Here is a 23,478-nt window from a genome sequence, read left to right as displayed (position 1 = left end):
TAACTTTTATGTTATTCTCTTTACAGGAAACGTTTTTCTTCTGAGGAGATACCGCCTGTCAGGCCTGTAGTTATGTTTCTTTTAGGATCTTTGGCCTGCCACACTTTCTATTATTTTCCTATGCTGTTTCATTAGTGTAATAGTTGGGAGAGGGGAATAGAAAGGAGTAGAATTGTGGAATGTGTTGTTGTCATTCTTTCTAGAAGCTCAAGGTCATCTTTTGTCTCCACACCTCGACACCTGATTGGAAGCAGAGGGGTGTAGATGCCAGTGTGGAAGAAAAAGATTGGACCATGTGATGGATTATGGGTGTGGGGATAAAATCATGAACTTTCAATGGGTGGAATCCCAGGAAGCAAATCAGATTTGGGATTTCATAGCACAATGCCAACATGTCTGTCTTATTAAATTGGAACTTTAAGGATAGCGCTGCCTTGAATTCTAATTTAATTCTGCATGATATTTGGAAAGCTGACAGAGGGTGAAACACACTAAATCAGACAAAGCTGCCTTGCACCAACCTGGCCTGCCCATAGAAAAGAAGCCACTTTGAGACACATAAACCGGGTCTGAACACTTAAAAGTAACATATCGCATCACAAAGAAAACATTTGCAAAAAGGAATAACATTTTTTGTAGTAAATATATTTTATAAACAATTAAAAAATAAAAATTCTCTAAAAATAATTTTTAAAAAAGATATTCTATTTAAAAAAATCCTTTTTTTATAAATTAATTTTTATTGAATGTTTTAATCTTTAAAAACAGTAAAGAAGACACAACAAAGAAAAAAACACAATAAAACAAAACAAAACAATGAACATACATAACAATATAAAGTAATTTTACAGCTTTCAATATCGGCTTTCCTGCTTAACTTTTATAATTCTCCCTTCTGCATTGCCTTCCTATCACTATAACCTTGTCCTATGTCCTATGATGTAGTAAGCATAATATTAACACATATAATAATATTCATTATTTGTATCTCCATCTATTTGTATTCTCTATTTCCTGTTTTGGCTTTGGATTTCTAGCCACTTGTACATTTTATTCCATACTTTATAGAAGTCCAATTCTTCTCTTTTTTTAGATCTATTGTCATTTTCTCCATTTCTGCGCATTCAAGTATTTTCCTGATTGTAGTTTCATCTGAGGGTGCATTATTTTTTTTCCAATTTTGTGCGAAGGCAATCCTGGCTGCAGTGAGTATGTGTATGATTATATATTGAGATTGTTTGTCCATTTTTTGATCCAGTAGTCCTAATAAGAATGCTTCTGGTTTGAGTTCGATTTTTCGCTCAGTAATTTCTTCTAACCACTTCTGAATTTTGCACCAGTACTTCCTTGTGATGGGGCATGTCCACCACATGTGATAAAATGTTCCAGGCTTGTGATTGCATCTCCAACAATTAGGTGATAGATTTGGGTACATTTTGGCCAATCTCGCTGGAAGCAAATGCCATCTATAAAACATTTTATAGAGATTTTCTTTGTAAACTGCTGCCTTCGTAAATTTATAATTTCTTTCCCACAGTTTATCCCATTTTTCTAACTCTATATTGTGGCCAAAATTTCTTCCCCAGCTAATCATTGTCTCCTTTACCGTCTCTTCCTCCATTTTATATTTTAAAAGAAAATGATATAATCTAGTGATCATTTTTCCTCCCGTTCCTAGTAATATTTTATCTAATTCCACTTGTGTCGCATATATTCCGTATTGTTCCCGATCTTTTTTAAATCTTGTTTTAATTTGTAGGTATAGTTTACTTGGACTTCAGTAAGGCATTTGATAAAGTAGACCATAACCTACTACTAGATAAAGTAGGAGAATGGGTTGGACAGCATCACCGCCAGATGGATTTGTAACTGGCTGACCAACCGCACTCAACGTGTAGTCCTCAATGGAACTGCATCTACATGGAGGGAAGTATGCAGTGGGGTACCCCAAGGCTCTGTTTTAGGCCCAGTACTCTTCAACATCTTCATCAATGATTTGGAAAATAGAATAAATTGGGAACTCATCAAATTTGCAGATGATACCAAGCTGGCAGGAATAGCCAACACTCCAGAAGATAGGCTAAAGATACAGAAGGATCTTGATGAAACTTGAACATTGGGCACTATCTAATAAAATGAAATTCAGTGGTGAAAAGAGTAAGGTTCTACATTTAGGCAACAAAAACGAAATGCACAGGTACAGTATAGGTTGTACTGTACCTTGCTCAACAGTAGTGTTAGGGATGTAACCCTAGGCTTGGCTTGGCAATGTATATAAGCTATGATTACTTTACTGTTGCTTTAAATGCTTAAGAGATGTAATTGGTTTATTACCTCAAGCAGCCATAAGAGGGAGCCAGAATGGCTGTTAGTTCTCTGTTTCGTTAGATGCTGATCGTGGATACTGTTTGATACTGTTCGTGAGTTACTGAGTCTTGCTACTGTTAGCTATATTTTGTGTGTTAGACTGACTATTTTGATAACTGAATTACTGAACCGTGCATGACTTGGACTGTTAATTGAACTTTGAATACCTCTCTATTTCCACATAGTAAACTACTGTATTTTTATACTATTCAGTGTCTCTGTATGCTGGTTTGTGCGGGTTAATCCATATCACTCTCATTACGCTTCTCTGCATACTCGCTCTTCTAACGGGGAGCTTAATTACTTAACAGTGGTTATGGGCCCAGAGTGTGCCAGACGTAGCTAAAGAGAGAGTTGGTGTTGATACGCATTACCGTATACAGATAGCTGTTCAGTTTGTAAGTGTTTACTATTATGGAGAAGATGGCACATGCACCATCAGCAAATTTATCACTGATAACCCGGTTGGATGGAACAAACTATGTTTCCTGGTCAATGCAATGCAGCTTACTCCTGCGTACTGAAGGGTTGTGGGATGCTGTACCGAATCCACCGGACGTGACTTCTTGGGATCCAGATGACGAGGATGATGCCAAGAAGATAGCAGAGTTTCAAAGATGCAACGAACGAGCATTGTGTATAATTGGTCTAACGTTGTCTGACCAACAGTTAGTTCATATTCGTGGGGAGAATTCTGCAGCAAGATGTTGGGACAATTTGAAGAAGATACATGTACGTGACACTGTAGGTGCACATATATATCTTACCCGCAAACTGTTTAGGGCACGTCTTCTGAAGGGAGGAGATATGTTAGCTCATTTAAACTTTATAAAAGGAGTTTTCCAAGAGCTACATGAAAAAGAACTTATTTTCTCAGAGTTACATCAAATTTACATCATTCTGTCATCACTGGATGAGAGTTATGATGATTTTGTAACGTCCCTCGAGGTCCTAACCCGAAATAAACTTACATTGACTGACATAACTGCACGCCTGTTGGAAGAGTCCAGAAGAAGGTTGGAAAGAGAGCAACTGAGAGTGAAACCACCACAACATGAAGAGTCACCTTCAACTGCCTATACTGTTAGAAAACATTTTTCTTGTGATGAATGCATACATCTGCTACATAGGAGTATGGGGCACATTAATTTAAAAATGCTGCAACAAACTGTAAAGTTGTCTGAGGGAGTGAAATTAAAAAACTTGCAGTAAGTATTTAAATTGTAATGTATGTAGTAAGGAAAAGAGCAGGGTTACTCCAGCAAACAGATATAATGGGTTTAAAACGAAGGAACTTTTGGAAGTTGTTTTTGCTGATCTAATTGGACCTTTAAAAACCAGTTTGGGAGGTTCCTGTTATGTTTTGAGTATCATGGATCATTACTCAAGATATGGTTTCTGCTATTTAATGAAAGACAAGAAAGAAACATTTCAACAATTTTTTAATTGGTTGAGATTTGGAAAGGAAGATAAAAGCCAAGGTTATTACTGTAGTTACTGATAATGGGATGGAGTTTACAAATTATAAGTTCCAAACTATGTTAAAAACAGCTGGCATTAAGCATAAACGTTCTGCTCCTTATAGACCTCAACATAATTCGTTTGTAGAATGAAGGGGGCAAACGTTACAAGCCATGACTAGAACCATGTTATCTGATTCTGGATTACCAGATAATCTATGAGGTGAAGCCATGATGTGTGCTAATACAATACAATACAATAGTAGAGTTGGAAGGGACCTTGGAGGTCTTCTAGTCCAACCCCCTGCCTAGGCAGGAAACCCTATACCATTTCAGTTCAGTGGTTCTAAGATCTCGTCTGCCAGTTCCTTCAGAACCCTGGGGTGTAATCCATCCAGTCCTGGTGATTTGAACTCGTCTAGGGTAGACAGGTGCTCACTTACCATTTTCTTCCCTATTTCAATTTGTGTTCCTAATCTGATTTTTGTGGTGCTGCTTTTGATAGGTTGGACTGTTTTATCCCTTTGTGTAAAGACAGATGCAAAACATGAGTTAAATAGTTCTGCTTTCTCCCTGTTGCTTGTCACCTTCTTGCCACTTTCTCCTAGCAATGGACCAATTGTTTCCTTAACTTTTTTCTTGTTTTTAACATGTTGGAAGAAGCTTTTTTGTTAATTTTTACTTTTGTGGGAAGCCTTTCTTCATTGTGAGCCTTAGCTTTCCTCACTTCATCTTTACAGGCTCGGGCTATTTGCTGATATTCTGCCTTAGTTATGTCCCCCTCCTTCCACTTTTTATACTTACTTTTTTTGTCTTTCAGTTTGTCAGATAGTTGTTTATGCAGCCATGCTGGTTTCTTTTGGGAGCTGTTATTTTTCTTCTTCATTGGTATTGTGCTAGACTGGACTTTTGTAATCTCATTTTTCAAAATTTCCCAAGCTTCTTGAGTTGTTTTCCCCTCGAGGATTCTCATCCATGGAATTTTTCCCAAGCTCTCTCTAAGTTTATTGAAATTAGCTTTCTTAAAGTCCAAGACTCTAGTTTGACTTTGTTCTACTACTTGTGTTTACATAATGTTGAATTCCAATATTGCATGGTCACTTGCCCCCAGGGTTCCTATGGCTTCAACACATTCTATCATTTCCTCTCTGTTAGTGAGAATTAAGTCCAATATGGCTGATCCCCTTGTTTCCTTCTCTACTTTTTGGAAAACAAAGTTGTCTGCTAGGTTTGTTAGGAACCTGTTGGATCTTCCACTTGGTGCAGAGTTTGTTTCCCAGTTGATGTCAGGGTAGTTAAAATCTCCCATTACTATTGTGGTGTGCTTCCTACATACCTTAGTTAGCTGACTAGCAAAAAGTTCATCTTCTTCCTCTGCTTGGTTGGGTGGCCTGTAGTATAGATCTATGGCAATGTCATTTCCCCCACAACCTTTAATATTGACCCAAATGCATTCAAGATAGTTCTCATTATTGTTGTGCTCTATTTCTGTAGAGACGTAGTTATTTCTTATATATAGTGCAACTCCACCTCCTCTTTTATTTGGTCTATTTCTTTTAAATAATTTAAATCCTTCTAGCTGTATGTTCCATTTGTCAGTTTCATCCCACGAAGTTTCTGTAATGGCAATAATATCATATCTGCCCTCTTTTACTTGAATTTCTAATTCTCCCTGTTTATTCCTCATACTCTGTGCATTGGTATATAGACATTTGAGTCCATTTTGATTGACCTTGTGTTTACTATCTACATAACCTGTGTTATGCCTGACTGCCCCTATTTTCTTGCCACTTGTGTGATTCATGCACATGGTATGGCAATCACTATTACATGCTTGGTTTTGCTTGACAGCAGGAGTGATAATTATTTACTGAACAACATTATAAATGCTTCTACTGGAGAGGTACCATTTACTCGTTGGCATGGTAGGAAACCTGATTTGAGCTATTTGCACACGTTTGGAGTTCCTGCATGGGTCAGATTAAAGGGACAAACTTGTGCAAGGCAGTTAATATTTGTTGGTTATGACTCAAACCATTGATATTATAGGTTCTGGGAACATGGGACAATTAAGATCTATCACAGTGCTAATGCAAAGTGTTTAGAGCATGTTGGTTGGGATGAACTGGAATTAAACAACGATGTAGTAATTGAAACCCAAATAGACCAAAATAATGTATCAGGAATACCAGAAATGTGTGATGAAGGGAAGGAGTCTACTCAGGAGGAGGAAGTGATAAAGCATGAGAACATTCAGGATAGTCCACCTATAAGCCCTGAGTTACCCAGAAGGTCAACCAGTGTAAGGCGGCCACCTGATAGGTATCAGGCAACTGTTGCATGTCAAGTAGATAAAGTTCCTGCAACGTATCATGAACTATCAATGTATCCTAAAGAGGAGCAAATATTTTGGAAAGCAACAATGAACAGGGAACTGAAATCTTTACAAGATCTGGAGGTATATGAGAATGTGAGATTACCACCAGGTGACAAGGCGATTGGGTGCAAATGGATTTATAAGATTAAAACAAGTGTAGATGGGACTGTTACCCATAAAGCTAGATTGGTAGCACAAGGATTCAACCAGTCGGCAACTGATTATGATGAAGTGTTTGCACCAAGATTAAAAGCCATAACATTGCGTGCATCATTAGTTTGGGCAGCTAAGCATGGATATGTAATAAATCATTTAGATGTTGAAACAGCATATCTTCATGCACCATTGCAACACACTATTTATTTAAAGAAACCTGAAGAGTTAAATAATGATAGCAACACTGATTGTTGGAAGTTAAAAAAGAGCCTGTATGGTTTAAAACAGTCAGGCTACGAGTGGAATCAATGCATAGTGAAGGAATTAGCAAGGATAGGGTTTAAAGCTGGTTTAGCTGATCCTTGTTTATTTAAGCTAGAAAGTGATGGTATGACTTCATTATTGTTATTGTTTACAGACGATATAGCATTGATTACTAAAACAGAGCAGAAGGCCATTGAAATTATTACACTGTTAAAAAAGAGGTTTAAAATAAAACATCTTGGTGAAATAAAAAAATATCTTGGAGTGAAGATAGATAAGACTAGGGGAGGATATAAAATATCACAGGCTGATAAGATCAATCAGTTACTGAAGAATTACAAAATGGAACTGTGTAAATCTGCTAAAACTCCTATGAGTCAGGAATTTAACAATGATGATAACAAAAGCCCAGTGTTTGATAAGAATATTAATCAATCCCTAATTGGTAGTTTATCTTATTTTAGCAATTGGTCTAGACCAGATATTTCATATAGCGTTAATCAATTGGCAAGGTTTAATGCCGAACCCACTGAACGGCATTGGCAAGGAGCAAAACGTGTATTAAGGTATTTGAAACAGACAATACACTATACATTATACTTAGAGCCTAAGGATGAGCTGATATTAACCGCATACGCTGATGCAAGTTTTGCAACTGAAGTTTCCACACATAAATTTACACCAGGTATCGTGATATTCTTGGGAAAAGCATTGGTTGGATGGCAGTCTATTCGTCAAAAGCATATAAGTTTGTCAACAATGGAGGCCGAATTTTCATGTTTAGCTTTGTTATGTACTGATTTAATTTGTTACAAGCAACTACTGATAGATATGGGAATTAATGTTTGTGAGCCTATTGTTGTATATGAGGACAACCAAGCAGCAATCCAGATGGCAACAAATATTGCTGTAAAGACAAGGACAAAGCATACTGACTTAAGATATATGAATGTATGGCAAAGTGTTAGTTGTAAAATGATTAAACTAGAATATTGTATGTCTGAAGAGAATGTTGCTGATCATTTTACCAAAGCACAAGGTACGGTCAAACATAAACAATGTTGTGATGTTTATGGATTGAGAATGTGAAGTTGTGTGTAAATACATTGACAACCCAAGAGGGGAGAATGTTAGGGATGTAACCCTAGGCTTGGCTTGGCAATGTATATAAGCTATGATTACTGTACTGTTGCTTTAAATGCTTAAGATATGTAATTGGTTTATTACCTCAAGCAGCCATAAGAGGGAGCCAGAATGGCTGTTAGCTCTCTGTTTTGTTAGATGCTGATCGTGGATACTGTTTGATACTGCTCGTGAGTTACTGAGTCTTGCTACTGTTAGCTATATTTTGTGTGTTAGACTGACTATTTTTTAACTGAATTACTGAACCGTGTATGACTTGGACTGTTAATTGAACTTTGAATACCTCTATATTTCCACATAGTAAACTACTATATTTTTATACTATTCAATGTCTCTGTATGCTGGTTTCTGCATGTTATTCCATATCACTCTCATTACGCTTCTCTGCATACTCGCTCTTCTAACGGGGAGCTTAATTACTTAACAAGTAGTGACTGTGGAAGGGATATTGGAGTCCTAGTGGAGAACCATTTAAATATGAGCCAGCAGTGTGCAGCTAGTGCCAAAAAAGCCAACACAGTTCTAGGCTGCATCAACAGAGGGATAGAATCAAGATCACGTGAAGTGTTAATACCACTTTATAATGCCTTGGTAAGGCCACACTTGGAATACTGCATTCAGTTTTGGTCACCACGATGTAGAAAAGATGTGGAGACTCTAGAAGGAGTGCAGAGAAGAGCAACAAAGATGATTAGGGGACTGGAGACTAAAACATATGAAGAACGGTTGCAGGAACTGGTTATGTCTAGTTTAATGAAAAGAAGGACTAGGGGAGACATGATAGCAGTATTCCAATATCTCAGGGGTTGCCACAAAGAAGAGGGAGTGAAACTATTTTCCAAGGCAGCTGAGGGTAGAACAAGAAGCAATGGGTGGAAACTAATCAAGGAGAGAAGCAACTTAGAACTGAGGAGAAACTTCCTGACAGTTAGAACAATTAATCAGTGGAACAGCTTGCCTCCAGAAGTTGTGAATGCTCCAACACTGGAAGTTGTAAAGAAAATGTTGGATAGCCATTTGTCTGAAACGGTATAGGGTTTCCTGCCTAGGCAGGGGGTTGGGCTGGAAGACCTCCAAGGTCCCTTCCAACTCTGCTATTGTATTGCATTGTAATTTACCTTGCAGGATTGTAGTATAGGTAGTTTTCAATTTACAACAGTTCGCTTTGTGACTGTTTGAAGTTACGACACTAAAAAGTGTTTTATGACCATTTTTCACACTTATGACCATTGCAGCATCTTTATGGTCACATGATCAGAATTCAAATCCTTGGGAAATGACTCATATTTATGACAGTTGCAGTGTCTTAGGGTCATGTGATCACCTTTTGCGCCTTCTGACAAGCAAAGTGAATGGGAAAGCCAGATTCACTTTACAACCATGTTGCTAACTTAACTGCAGTGATTCACTTAACAACAACAGCTTGCTGGCTTGGCCCAGCCATGGCTTTTCGAAAGAGAGAGAAGAGACTCAAAAACAGAGAGAGAGACAGACAGACAGAGAGACAGACAGACAGAGAGACAGACAGAGAGAGAGTGGGTGTGCGAGGTTCAGCGGGGCCAGCTTCCTTTTCCCGCTGCCCTGAAACTTTTAAAGCCACAGCTGGGCCCTGCTAACTTGTCCCCCTTTTAGACACCCCGTCCTCCTGGATTCCATTACCAACCTGCCAGCCCTTGGGTGTGAACGCTGGCATCGGTCCCAGCCAGGCCAAGCCAGTGTCTCTGGGCAGAGAGCAGGCTGCGGGTCTCCTCAAGTGACTGAGGCACTCCCAGCACAAACAAGGGCCAGAAGAAGGTCCACAAAAGTGAGGCACCGGAGAATCAGCCCTGTTGTCGCCTTTACCTTCTCAGGACAGGCAAGGGAGGGGTGGGGTCAGTGAGCGATGGGACAGGGACTTGCAGCAGCAGGAGTGGCGCGAGTGTGGCCAGGGAGAAATGAGGGGGAGGGGGAGGAGAAGGCCGAGCTTCTTCTAGGGAGACGGGAAAGCAAGCCAGGTCATTAGCGAGTGCTGCTCTTACTCTCAGCCACCTCTTGAGGTTGGCTGGGTTGGACCCATGACTGCTCTCGCCCACCCCGCTCCTCCTCCTCCTCTCAGAGGAAATAGGCAGGGATGCCGGCCTGGTGCTCGCTTCCCTTACCGCTCGCTGCACATGCCAGATGGAGTGTTGGAAGCCAGGCCCATCCCGCCTGCCCGCTGCTTTCTCGGGGGGGCCACGCAGCTGACCAATCAGGGCCCAGGCTGCAGCTGGTGGGGAGGGGGCATGCATGGGGCGAAATGGGAGATGCCCTGCCAGCAGAGGCTCCACGTGGACGGCAAGGGAAGGGCGCAACGGCAGGAGAGGCTAGCCATCCCCCAAGTCAGCTCTCGGAGGAAGGAGGCAGGGATGCCAGCCTGGGGCTCGCTTCCCTTACCACTTGCCACTGCTGCCCATGCTGGACGGAGTGTTGGAGGCCAGGCCGGTTCCAGCCGGCTGCCTGCTGCTTACCTGTGTGTAAGCAGAAGGAGGCAGTACTGTGGATCCACGTGGCGAAGGCGAGGCAGGGCGAGCATCTTGAGCGGGCCAGTTCAGAGGCGTGGCCAGCCAGCAATCACTACCGGTTTAGTGACCCATGCCCAATTTCCACTACCGGTTCACCCGAACCGGGAGCAACCCACCTCTGTTTATCTCCCTTGAAACGCTGCCAGAGACCTAATTGCCAATTAGTTTTGCAAGGCCAAACGTAGCACAAATGGACCAGAATGAACAAAATTGCTTCCTGCAAAGGCTCACATGCCTTTGCTCCTCTTTTATGTCTTATGGGAGGAGCCAATCATCTCCAAGCCTTACTCCCGAGTCACCCCTTTTCTCTTAACTGTTCTTGCCTTCTGGCAGCTCTGCACTTGCGTGCACTGGGAACAGGCTCACACAGTTCTTCTGCCTCACTGATGTCTTACTCCAGAGGCTGCACATAACTACCAGATGGCCCTGGGCCTCTCTGCCTCTGATGCAGAGCCCTCATCCGAGCCTTCCCCAGACTCCAGGACTGGCCCATGTTCCTCCCCAACTTCCTCACTGTCCGACTCTGCTGCCAACTCTGCAGGCTGTCGGTGGACCATAACACCTGGCAGGTCAGCGATGGGGGAGGCACTCCTGAGGTTGTATATCTGGGCCAACTTGCCCTGCGCCAGGCAGGAGCAGCCCAGCTGAGAGAAGTACGGCCAGAAGGGTGAAGGCCAGCAGGTGCAGCAGGCCCAGGAGCTGGGTAGAAGTACTGGCACGGGAGGCAATCCCGATGTGCTGCACTGCCTTCTGCCACATTGTAGCAGCAGCCTGAGCAAGACCCGAGCTTCAGTGTCCCAGCAGCAGCAGAGAGTTTAGCCCATTGCAGCTGCAGGCAAGCAGATGGTGGGACAGAGAGGGTTGGCCTGATGGTAGCAAGACTTTCACTCCCATTGGCCTCCCGCACTCGCTGCCTCCTGTACATGAAAAAAAATGAAGACCTCCCCCCAAAATAAGTCCTAGTGCTTATTTTGGAGCCCAAAAGAAAATAAGACTGGGTCTTATTTTGGGGGAAACACGGGTAATAGCTACCATTTCCCCCAAAATACGACCTACTCAGAAAGTAAGTCCTAGCTTGATTTTACACATGCGCCCAATATAAGCCCTGCCCCAAAAGTTAATACCCCACCCATTCCAGGGCGCATGGGTAAAAATTAAGCTAGGGTGAGGACGGGTGGGGTGGTTGTGGAGCCGCCCTACTACTTACCTTTGGATAGTTGCAGCCAGGCCTCGCACACCTCAGCCCATTTCTTCTGCAGCCAGCAAGGCTTTACTGAAGGCCTCTGTAGCCGATAACAGAGCTCCTTCAGGAAAGCCTTGCTAGCTGCAGAAGAAATGGGCCAAGGTGTGCGAGGCCTGCCTGCAACTATCCAAAGCCGAAAAAGTGACCAGTTTAGTTTAATGTAATAGCTGTCTTGCACCTGTCTTTCGCAGTACTCTTTTCAAATTTGGATATTGTCCCCGTTGTAAACAAATTACTAGTCTACATAGACAGATTACCTATATAGAATCTCTAATCTCTGCTCTCCAAGCAGAAATTAGGTGTCCAATTCGGCCATTCCACTCTACGGAGATGGCACGCTATCAGCCCCCCCTACCGCAAAGATCCTGCAGGAGAAGAGCAGTCTGGACAACCGTGAGATCTGGCAGGGTGAGAGCTGTGAACCATAAACACAAAGCTTTTGATGTGACCCAGCATAACAGATGTAGCACCCTTGCTGACCCTAATGGGGATACTAAAGAGACAGGTCAAGGTAATTGTGATTCTTAAGATAGTCAAGAATGCAAGTAAGGACTGTGATGTTGATGCTATTATACATCTTGGCACGAATGATCTGTCCCCAAAAGATGTACTTTCTGTGAAGAATGATTTCCAGAGCTTGGGGTATGAACTTAGTAGTATAGGTTGTAGGCTTATCTTTTCAGAGGTTTTACCAGTATATAAGGAACAAAAAGGGAAGGGCCAGTGTGTAGCAGAGTTTAATGTGTGGCTAAAGGAGTGGTGTAAAAGGGAAGGCTTTGGTTTTATTAGTCATGATGTCTGCAGCTGGTCCAATGAAAAACTGTACAAAAGAGATGGTTTGCACCCATCCAAGAAAGGGACTAAGTTACTTGGCAAAAAATTCACAGATTTTCTGGATAAACATTTAAACTGAACAGTGGGGACAGAGAATTAATTGATACAGAACATTTCTGTCCCCAGCAATCTAAAATCCATAGGGTTATCAGTGCATGTAACACAGATGTTTGTGCGGGTAAGATTATCACTCCCGCTGTCAAGCAAAACCAAGCATTTAATAGTGAGTGCCATACCATGTGCATGAATCATACAAGTGGCAAGAAAATAGGGACAGTCAGGCACAACACAGGTTATGTAGACAGTAAACACAGGGTCAATCAAAATGGACTCAAATGTCTATACACCAATGCACAGAGTATGAGGAATAAACAGGGAGAATTAGAAATTCAAGTAAAAGTGGACCGATACGATATTGTTGCCATTACAGAAACTTCGTGGAATGAAACCGACAAATGGAACGTACAGCTAGAAGGATTTAAATTATTTAAAAGAAATACACCAAATAAAAGAGGAGGTGGAGTTGCACTATGTATAAGAAATTTATTTATTTATTACATTTATAAACCGCTCCCTCTCCCCGAAGGGACTCGGGGCGGTGTACAACACACAGCTAAAAACCACATACAAAATACAATATCGGATACCCATAAAACAAAACAATATAAAACCATTCTGAAACAAAAATTAAAAGCAATCTAAAAAATCTATCAACAGGGATTAAAATACCGGCCAGAAGTGTTGGAAATTAAAACTAAGGTTGGGCCAGGCCGGCTAAATGGAACAGGTGGGTCTTTAATTTCTTGCGGAAGGAACGGAGATCGGTAGTTGTTCTAATATCGGGGGGGAGGTCATTCCAAAGGGTCGGGCCCATCACAGAGAAGGACCTACTCCTGGGCGCCGCCCGCCGGCATTGTCCGGTGGACGGCACCCGGAGGAGCCCCTCTCTGTGAGAGCGAATTGGTCGCAGGGATGTATGGGGTAGGATGCGCTCCCGCAGATAACTAGGTCCTGTGCCATGGAGCACTTTGAAGATGATAGTCAGCACCTTGAAACGCACCCGAAAAGCCACAGGTAGCCAGTGCAGCCCGCGCAGGAGAGGTGTTACATGGGAGTACCTAGTACATCCCATAATTGCCCGCGCGGCCGCATTCTAGACCAGCTGCAGTCTTCGGGTGCATCTCAAGGGAAGCCCCATGTAAAGAGCATTGCAATAGTCCAGACGGGACGTCACCGTCGCATGAGTGACTGTGCGAAGGGCGTCCCGATCCAATAGGAGACGCAATTGGCGCACCAGGCGAACCTGGTGGAACGCCCCCCTAGCCACGGCTGTCACATGGTCATCCATCGACAGCCGGGCATCCAGGAGGACGCCCAAATTGCGTGCCCGCTCCACGGGGGCCAGTTGTTCGCCCCCAATGGCCAGTGATGGAACCCACTAGTTGAATCGGAGCGCCGGTAACCACAGCCACTCCGTCTTGGAGGGGTTGAGTTTGAGTCTGTTGCTTCCCATCCAGACCCGTACGGCCTCCAGGCACCGAGACATCACTTCGACGGCCTCGTTGGGGTGGTTCGGGGTGGAGATGTACAGCTGAGTATCATCAGCGTACAGATGGTACTCGACCCCAAAACCACGAATGATCTCACCCAGCGGCTTCATATACATGTTGAACAGGAGAGGCAAGAGGACCGACCCCTGTGGCACCCCACAAGTGAGCGGCCTCAGGGTCGACCTCTGCTCCCCTGCCAGCACGCATTGCGTCCGGTCGGAGAGGTAGGAGGAGAACCACCGCAAAACGGTGCCCCTCACCCCCAGCCCCTCCAGACGGCGCAGTAGGATACCATGGTCGATGGTATCAAAAGCCGCTGAGAGGTCTAATAGGACCAGGATGGAGGAGCAACCCCCATCCCTGGCCCTCCAGAGATCATCCACCAACGCGACCAAGGCCGTCTCCGTGCTGTGACCGGGCCGGAAACCGGACTAGCGTGGGCCTAGATAGTCAATTTCCTCCAGGTGGCGTGGGAGCTGTTGCGCCACTACACTCTCTACAACCTTCGCAAGAAAGGGAAGGTTGGAGACGGGACGGTAATTAGCTAACTCAGTTGGATCCAGAGAAGGCTTCTTGAGTAAGGGCCTCACCACCGCCTCTTTCAAGACGGCCGGCAAGGACCCCTCACTCAATGAAGCGTTCACTAGCTCCTGGAGCCAGCCTCGTGTAACCTCCCAGGCTGCCAGTATAAGCCAGGAGGGACACGGGTCCAGTAAACATGAAGTGGCTCGCAGTCGCCCACGCAACCTGTCCATATCATCGGCGGCAACATAGTCAAACTCCTCCCAGAATGGTCCCTCAAGACTCGGCTCTGACGTCCCCTCTAGACTACTGAGGGGGACCCATCCACTCCGGATTTGAGCGATTTTGTCCTGCAGATATTCCCCAAATTCCTCTGCTCTACCCTGCAGAGGGGCTTCCCGCGGCCTCTGTGAAAGAAGGGAGCGGGTCACCCGAAACAGGGCGGCAGGGCGGTTATCTGCGGACGCAATAAGAGTGGCACAGTATTGACGTTTGGCCACTCTTAATGACACAAGGTGAGTCCGTAAATAGGCTCTTACCTGTGTTCGGTCCGATTCGGAGTGTGAAGATCTCCATCTGCTTTCTAGGCATCTCTTGTGGCGTTTCATCACCCTTAGCTCCTCAGTAAACCAAGGGGCCAGGGTGGCTCGCTGCCGCAGGAGAGGCCGCAAAGGCACAACCCGGTCCAAGGCCCCGGCAGCCGCATTATTCCATGCGGCCACCAGGTCCTCCATCCGGGAGCGGGTCAGGGCTACAGGAAGTGGCCCAAGCTCCATCTGGAACCTATCCGGTTCCATCAGGCGCCTGGGGCGGAACCATCTAGGACATTCTGGTTCCGCCTCCCCGCGGTGGGGGGTAGCACCAGGGAAGTCGAGCCGGAGAAGTGAGTGATCTGACCATGACAGGGGCGTAATGACTAATTCCCCTATTCCCAGATCACTCGTCCACTGGCCAGAGACAAAAATAAGGTCCAGAGTGTGGCCACCCTCGTGTGTGGGGCCCTGAATTATTTGGGTCAGGTCCATGGCTGTCATGGAAGCCATGAACTCCCGAGCTACCTCGGATGATTCACCTATCGACGGCAGGTTGAAATCCCCCATAACCAATAGTTTGGGGGTCTCAACCGCCATCTCTGCGATCATCTCGAGGAGCTCGGGCAGGGCCGCTGATGCATAGCGAGGAGCCAAGTATACAATCATCAAGCCCAACTGTTTCCCTGGGCCCCACCTCACGCACAGAGACTCACACCCGGATATCTGTGGCACAGTGAACTCTCTCGGCTCCAGTCCCTCCCTTATAATCACCGCTACCCCACCACCCCTACTCAGGGCCCGCGGCTGATGGAATGCACAGTAGCCTGGTGGGCACATTTCCACAAGGGGTAGACCCCCCTCGTGGCCCAACCAGGTCTCCGTTATCCCTGCGAGGTCCGGCACCCCCTCCGAGATCAAATCATTAATGAGGGGGGCCTTATTGACAACGGACCTCGCGTTGCACAACATCAGCCTCAGGCCCTGGCTCTGTAGACCCTGGCCACCTAGAGTGCGGCGGTTGGGACAAATGACCGGTCGTGTCCAACGACCACGGTCACCCAACCGGTTACAGAATCTTCGTCTATCCACGCACCCACCCCTCCCTACGACCGTTAAGATGGGAAGACCCTCTATTGGAATGTCATTCTTCTCCCCCCCCTCCCCAACTCCGCTCACTCCCCTATTAACCACACCTGTCCGCCTGGCACTGACCCCTTTCTTGGCCTGATCCCCTCCCCCACCCTGGAACCCCCTAAAACATTTAAATGACATTTAGATAAAAATTTTGTTAAATAATTACCTCTCTACAAAAATAGAGCACAACACTGATGAGAACTATTTTGAATGCATTTGGGTCAATATTAAAGGTTGGGGAGGAAATGACATTGCCCTAGATCTATACTACAGGCCACCCAACCAAGCAGAGGAAGTAGATGAACTTTTTCTAGTCAGCTAACTAAGGTATGTAGGAAGTACACCACAATAGTAGTGGGGGGTTTTAACTACCCTGACATCAACTGGGAAACAAACTCTGCACCAAGTGGAAGATCCAACAGGTTCCTAACAAACCTAGCAGACAAGTTACCTGCGGGATCGCATTCTACCCCACACATCCCTGCGACCAATCCGCTCTCACAGAGAGGGACTCCTCCGGGTACCTTCCGCTAAGCAGTGCGGGCGGGCGGTGCCTAGGAGTAGGGCCTTCTCTGTGATGGGCCCAACCCTCTGGAACGACCTCCCCCCCGATATTAGAACTACCTTGGACCTCCGCTCCTTCCGTAAGAAACTCAAGACCCACCTGTTTCGACTAGCCGGCCTGGCCCAATTGTAATTACAAGTAATACTCACTACTGACCTTCCTGGATGGCTTTTTAAATTTTAAATTTTGGGGTTTTAAATTGGTTTTAGAATTGTTTTAATTATTTAATTAGTTTGGGTTAAATATACAGACTGTATGTTTGCGTTGTTCTGTCTGGTGTTTTATGTCATGTTTTGTTGTTTTTATATATGAACGGTCTGTACACCGCCCCGAGTCCCTGCTGGGAGAGGGGGCGGTCTATAAATTTAATAAAACCTAAAACCTAAACCTAAAACAACTTTGTTTCCCAAAAAGTAGAGAAGGGAACAAGGGGATCAGCCATATTGGACTTAATTCTCACTAACAGAGAGGAAATGATAGAAGGTGTTGAAGCCACAGGAACCCTGGGGGCAAGTGACCATGCAATATTGGAATTCAACATTATGCAAACACAAGTAGTAGAACAAAGTCAAACTAGAGTCTTGGACTTTAAGAGAGCTAATTTCAATAAACTTAGAGAGAGCTTGGGAAAAATGCCATGGATGAGAATCCTCAAGGGGAAAACAACTCAAGAAGCTTGGGAAATTTTGAAAAATGAGATTACAAAAGTCCAGTCTAGCACAATACCAATGAAGAAGAAAAATAACAGCTCCCAAAAGAAACCAGCATGGCTGCATAAAGAACTCTCTGACAAATTGAAAGAGAAAAAAGATAAGTACAAAAAGTGGAAAGGGGGGAACATAACTAAGGCAGAATATCAGCAAATAGCCCGAGCATGTAAAGATGAAGTGAGGAAAGCTAAGGCTCACAATGAAGAAAGGCTTCCCACAAAAGTAAAAAATAACAAAAAAAGCTTAATCCAACATGTTAAAAACAAGAAAAGAGTTAAGGAAACAATTGGTCCATTGCTGGGAGAAAGTGGCAAGAAGGTGACAAGCAACAGGGAGAAAGCAGAACTATTTAACTCATGTTTTGCATCTGTCTTTACACAAAGGGATAAAACAGTCCAAGCTATCAAAAACAGCACCACAAAAATCAGATTAGGAACACAAGTTGAAATAGGGAAGAAAATGGTAAGTGAGCACCTGTCTACCCTAGATGCGTTCAAATCACCAGGACCGGATGGATTACACCCCAGGGTTCTGAAGGAACTGGCAGACGAGATCTCAGAACCACTGAACTGAAACGGTATAGGGTTTCCTGCCTAGGCAGGGGCTTGGACTAGAAGACCTCCAAGGTCCCTTCCAACTCTGCTATTGTATATTGTATATTTATTGTAAGTTTCTGGTATAATTCCCAATAAAAAAATCTCTGGTTAAAGGTCTATCCGTTTGTGTATCATTTTCTCCAACCACATGTGAATCTTAGTCCAGTGTCTTTTAGCTTCAATGCAAGTCCACCACATGTGGTAGTAAGAAACCGGTATCTAATGACATTTCCAACACTTTTCGGATTTATCCTTGAACATTCTTGCAATTCACATTGGGAGTAGATGCCACCTGTAAAACATCTTATACAAATTTTCTCTATATGCAATTGACATCGTCATTTTATAATTTTGGGACCACAATTTCTGCCATTTCTCTAAATCAATCCCATGTCCAAAATTTTTCGCCTAAGCTATCATAGTTTCTTTAACTTGTTCCTCTTGTAGTTTAACCTCTAATAAATATCCATATAATTTTTAATTACTTTTTCATCAGTACCTGTTAAAATTTTGTCTAATTCAGTCATTTTGTTATAAAGACATTTTGATTTTCTATCTTCATTATATCTAGAGTGTATCTGCACATATGAATACCAATTCATTTCTATTCCTTCTTGTTTCAACTCTTGGATAGATTTGAGTTCACCCTCTGCATTCAATATTTCAACATATCTGACTGTTCCTTTTTATATATTATTGGATATGAAAATGCTTCAATGGTTGATATCCAGACTGGCGTTTTTAAGTAGTGTAATCTTTTAACCTTTTCCCAGTTTAATAACAAGGCCTCCCTTATATAATGTCTTCTAAAATAACCACGTGCTTTGGTTCCCTTATACCATAAAAAAGCATGCCATCCCAACAGTAAAGCATGACCCTCTACATTTAATAGTCTAGAGGTTTTTTTAGTGTTATCCACTCCTTAATCCACATCAGGGTTGTTGCTTGATAATATAACTCCCAATCAGGTAAGCCTAATCCTCCTCTTGTTCTAGCATCTTGTAGCAACTTGAGTTTTATTTTTGCTTTTTTCCCTTGCCAAATGAACTTCAAAACTATTTTATTTAGATCTTCAAAAAAGTCCTTGCCCAATCTGATTGGAATTGTCTGGAACAGATATAAGATTCTGGGTAAAATGTTCATTTTAATTGTAGAAATTCTTCCTATCATTTATAGTTGTAAATTTTCCCATTTCATCAAGTCAGTCGCAATTTGTTGCTTTAGTCTAATATAATTGTCCTCCTTAAGAGTACTGCAAGATGGGGCGGCTGAGATGAAGGGGGGGATAGAGGGTGTGCAGAGGGGAAACAAAGAACTTGACACCCAACAAATGAAAATAGAGTTTGAGAGAATGTCTTTTTATCTTAGATTTCAGAACGTGATGGAGACAGATGATGAAAACATAAGGGACATCATGACAACCATTTTGGCTGAGTATATTCAGAAGGAAAAACAACAGATGGGGTGGGAAATAGACCTGGCCTATAGAGTGAACTCAGCGTATGCTAGAACACACAATGTCCCCAGGGAGGTACACATTAAATTTCTTAGGAAAAGCACAAGAGATGAAATCCTGAATGCACAAAGGGGGCAAGCTTTGACATACAAAGATAAGGAGATAACCATTCTGAAACAGATCCCCAAGAAAGTGAGGGAGAAAAGAAAATTTTATTCGCAATTGGCGAATAAACTATACCAGAAGGGGGTGTGGTTTCGATGGTTACTGCCTGAAGGTATGCTAATATTCTGGGAGGAGACAAGAGTTAGAATTAATACACCCATAGAGGCGCAGGCCTTTATGGAAAAAAATTAACTACTCCTAGAAAAACCAGAAGACACTTCAGTTGATGTACAAGACACGGGAGGGGCCAGAGCACTGCCAGCTGGGGGAGATGGGGCGACATCAAGAAAGCTCAGATCACACAAATAAGTAAGAAAATCCATGTGATATAAACTCACCGAAATTACCAATTGAATTTACCACACTGACTATATGCTATTATGTAATATTTGAATTCTATGCAAATGTACACTATGAGTTTGGAGGGGGGGGTGCACCTACCGCATTTCGCGGCTGCCAAAATTTGTAACCTTTCCCATACCTTTTCCCTTTGTAAAATATTAAAAAACCAATAAAACTTTGTTTTAAAAAAAAAAGAGTACTGCATGTAGCTGATAGATATATCTCCAGGTACTTAACCTTGTTTGTGACTTGGATCTGCAAAACTTCTGCCAACTCTTCCTTTTGTCTTAATGGTATGTTCTTTGTCAAAATCTTTGTTTTGTCTTTGTTTATTTTCAAACCTGCTACTTTTCTGTACTCCTCTATTCTTTCTAATAATTTGGGTGCTGTCTATAGTGGATCTTCAAGAATAAAAACCAAGTCAAGACAGACGACTTCTGGGAAGACAGATGACTTCCGGTAGCCGAAGGCAACGGACGCGTGCATCCACCGTTCGCTGTTTCGGTGGGCTCCCCTTAAGTCTAGGGGGAGCACAGGGTGCCTTGGAGGGGCGCCCTGCCATAGGGGCGGCTTGCTGAGACCCCCTGGAATGGCGGTGGCCACGGGGGGGGGTCTCCAGCTTTGGCCCAGGAGCCAGAAAGCGTGGGGGGTGCGCGGAATGCCACCGCGCGCCTTCGCCAAACGGAGCCTGGAAGGAAACAATCAATTTGAAAGACGCAGCTGAAGTGCGGTGAGGTGAGGAATCTCCCCAAGTCTTTTACTGGTTTACTCAACTGATGAACTGCAGGGTTTTTTTTTAGAACTTTGTTTCAACCTTTGGAAGAGTTAAGATTGGAGGGGGGGAATTTCCACCCCCCTCGGAAAAGCGGCACTTGCAAAATCTCTCCCTCTCACAGGAGAGAGAGAGAGTTAAAACCTTACTTTCACTTCCCCTAAACAATGGGAAAATATTTTTTGACCACAATTGCGAGAGAAAGGATGCTTGAACTGACTCTTCTTTAAACTATGTATGGGAACTTTGGACTTGTTGTTTCCTGACCACCTGTAAAGGCTGAGCCAAGATGGCCACTTCCTCCTTCTTCTTTGTCTTTATGAATGAAATTCCTCCTTTGGAAGATTTTATGGCTCTGAACTAGTCTCCACCCCAGAGATCTCCAGGAGCCTCTCTAAATACGCTTTTCCCTTGGATTTGGAATATTTTGATTCACCTGTTTGATCTAGTTCTGTATTAGAAGATTTATTCTCCCTTGGATTTGCCTGCCTTGTGATCTCTACCGGCTGTGCTCTCCCACAGACGCCATTTCTTTGCACAGATTAATAACTATCTCTGAACTTTATGATGGGTCCAAAGAAATTACCGCCTGGCAAGCCTTCATCGGCCCCAACATCTTCTACGTCTAGTCCAATTACTCAGCAGTCACAACTGGGGTCAACCTAAAGCCCCTGAAGAGAGTACAAAGGACTTATCTATTCACGAGATGCTTCAATCTATCTTAAAGGGACAGGACGAAATGAAAAAACAAATGAAAGACTTAAATGATCAGCTCAGAGAAACGAAACAACAAGCCACACGGAATGAACAGAGAATAGATGTACTGGAGGAGGGTGCGGTCGGGATGAGGGACGAGGTTAAGACAATCCAAAGGGGGAATGTAGAATTTGAAAACCACATGATAAAAATGGAATTTGAAAGGATGTCTTTTTTCCTTAGGTTCCAAAACTTGCCAGAAGTTGAGAACGAAGATCTTAAGGAGATTATGACCACAATACTAGCAGAATACATTAATAGAGATAAACAACAGCTGTGGTGGGATATAGACTTGATTTATAGGATTAATTCAGCATATGCACAAACACACAATGTTCCAAGGGAAGTTCATTTTAAATTTCTTAGAAAGACTACAAGAGATGAGGTTCTAGGGGAGGACCACTAAAATATAAAGATAAAGAAATAACCATTCTTAAACAGATTCCAAAGAAAGTAAGAGATAAGAGGAAGAAATATTCCTCTTTAGCAAAAAAATTATATAATAAAGGGGTCTGGTTTAGGTGGTTATTACCAGAAGGCATGTTGATTTTCTGGGAGGGCAGCAGAATTAGAATCAATACAGTTGTGGAGGCGGAGGCTTTCACTAAAAAACATAGTGCTCTCCTAGATGAAATAGGGGATGGTACACAAGAGACGAGGGAGGGAGGGGCTGAGGCTCTGCCAATGGACGGGGGGGAGGATGCAACAACTAGAAGACTCAGATCACAAAAGTGACTTGAAACATTATTGCAATTGTTGTTATAATGTACCTTTATGGAAGTGATACAAAAAAACGATTGAAATATACTGATGACTTAGTGTTAAACTTAAAACTGCTCATTTCTATTCAAATGTTGATGTATTTCTATTCTTGTCTGTAAAAGTTGTGAGACTTGGGGGGACTGCTCTCCCCCGCACGATGTAGCTGTCAACATTTTTTATACCCTTTTTAACCCTTTTTCCCTGAAAAAATTTGTAAAAACCAATAAAATTTGTTTAAATAAATAAGAATAAAAACCAAGTCATCTGCAAATGCTTGTAGCTTATATTCTTCTTTTTAAATTTTCATTTCTTCTATTTCTTCTTCTTTTCTAATTTTTCTGTTTAAGACTTCTAATGTTAAGACAAATAGTAACGGTGATAATGGGCAACCTTGTCTCGTACCTTTCTTTATTTCAATAGAATCTGTCAATTCTCCACTTATCATTATCTTTGCTGTTTGTTTATGATATACCATTTGTATAGTTTGAATAAATTTCTTACCAAAATTCATCTGTTCTAATTGTAAAAACATAAATTGCCAATTCACCTTATCAAAGGCCTTCTGTGTATCAAGAAACATCAAAGCCATTTGTTTTTTGGAATGGGCCTCATAATATTCCAAAGTATTCAAAATCATTCTCATATTGTCTTTAATTTGTCTCTTTGGTAAAAAGCCATTTTGATCAGAGTGGATAAAACTATTTAGGTACTTTTTAGGTCTCTCTGCTACTATAGATGCAAATAACTTGTAATCTAAATTTAATAAAGAGATTGGTCTATAATTCTTGGTTTGTGTTAAATCAGTCTCCTCTTTGGGTAGCAATATGCTTCTGACCATGATTTAGGTATTCTACTTTCAGACATCACTTCATTCATAACTTCTAAAAGTGGGAGGGACAAGGATTCTTCGAATGTTTTGTAGAATTCCACTGGTAATCCATCCGGTCCCAGGGCCTTTCCATTATGTTTCTTAAGTGCTTCCATTAGCTCTATCATCGTTATTTTACCTTCCAACATTGTTCTGGTTTCATCTGGTATCTGGGGAAGATTAGCATCCTGTAAGTATCTTTTGATTCCTCCCTCTTCTATTTTCTCTTGTCCATACAGCTTAACATAATAGTCTTGTATAATTTTCTTCTTCTCAGCATTTCCATACTGAATTTGTCTTTGGTCATCTCTTAGCTGCAATATTTTATTTGCTTCTCTCTCTTTTTTCAATTTATATGCCAAC

This window comes from Natrix helvetica, assembly GCF_964273705.1.
Source record: "Natrix helvetica genome assembly, chromosome: W".
NCBI classification, from domain to species: Eukaryota; Metazoa; Chordata; class Lepidosauria; order Squamata; family Natricidae; genus Natrix; species Natrix helvetica.
Note: the sequence above shows the minus strand (reverse complement) of the source record.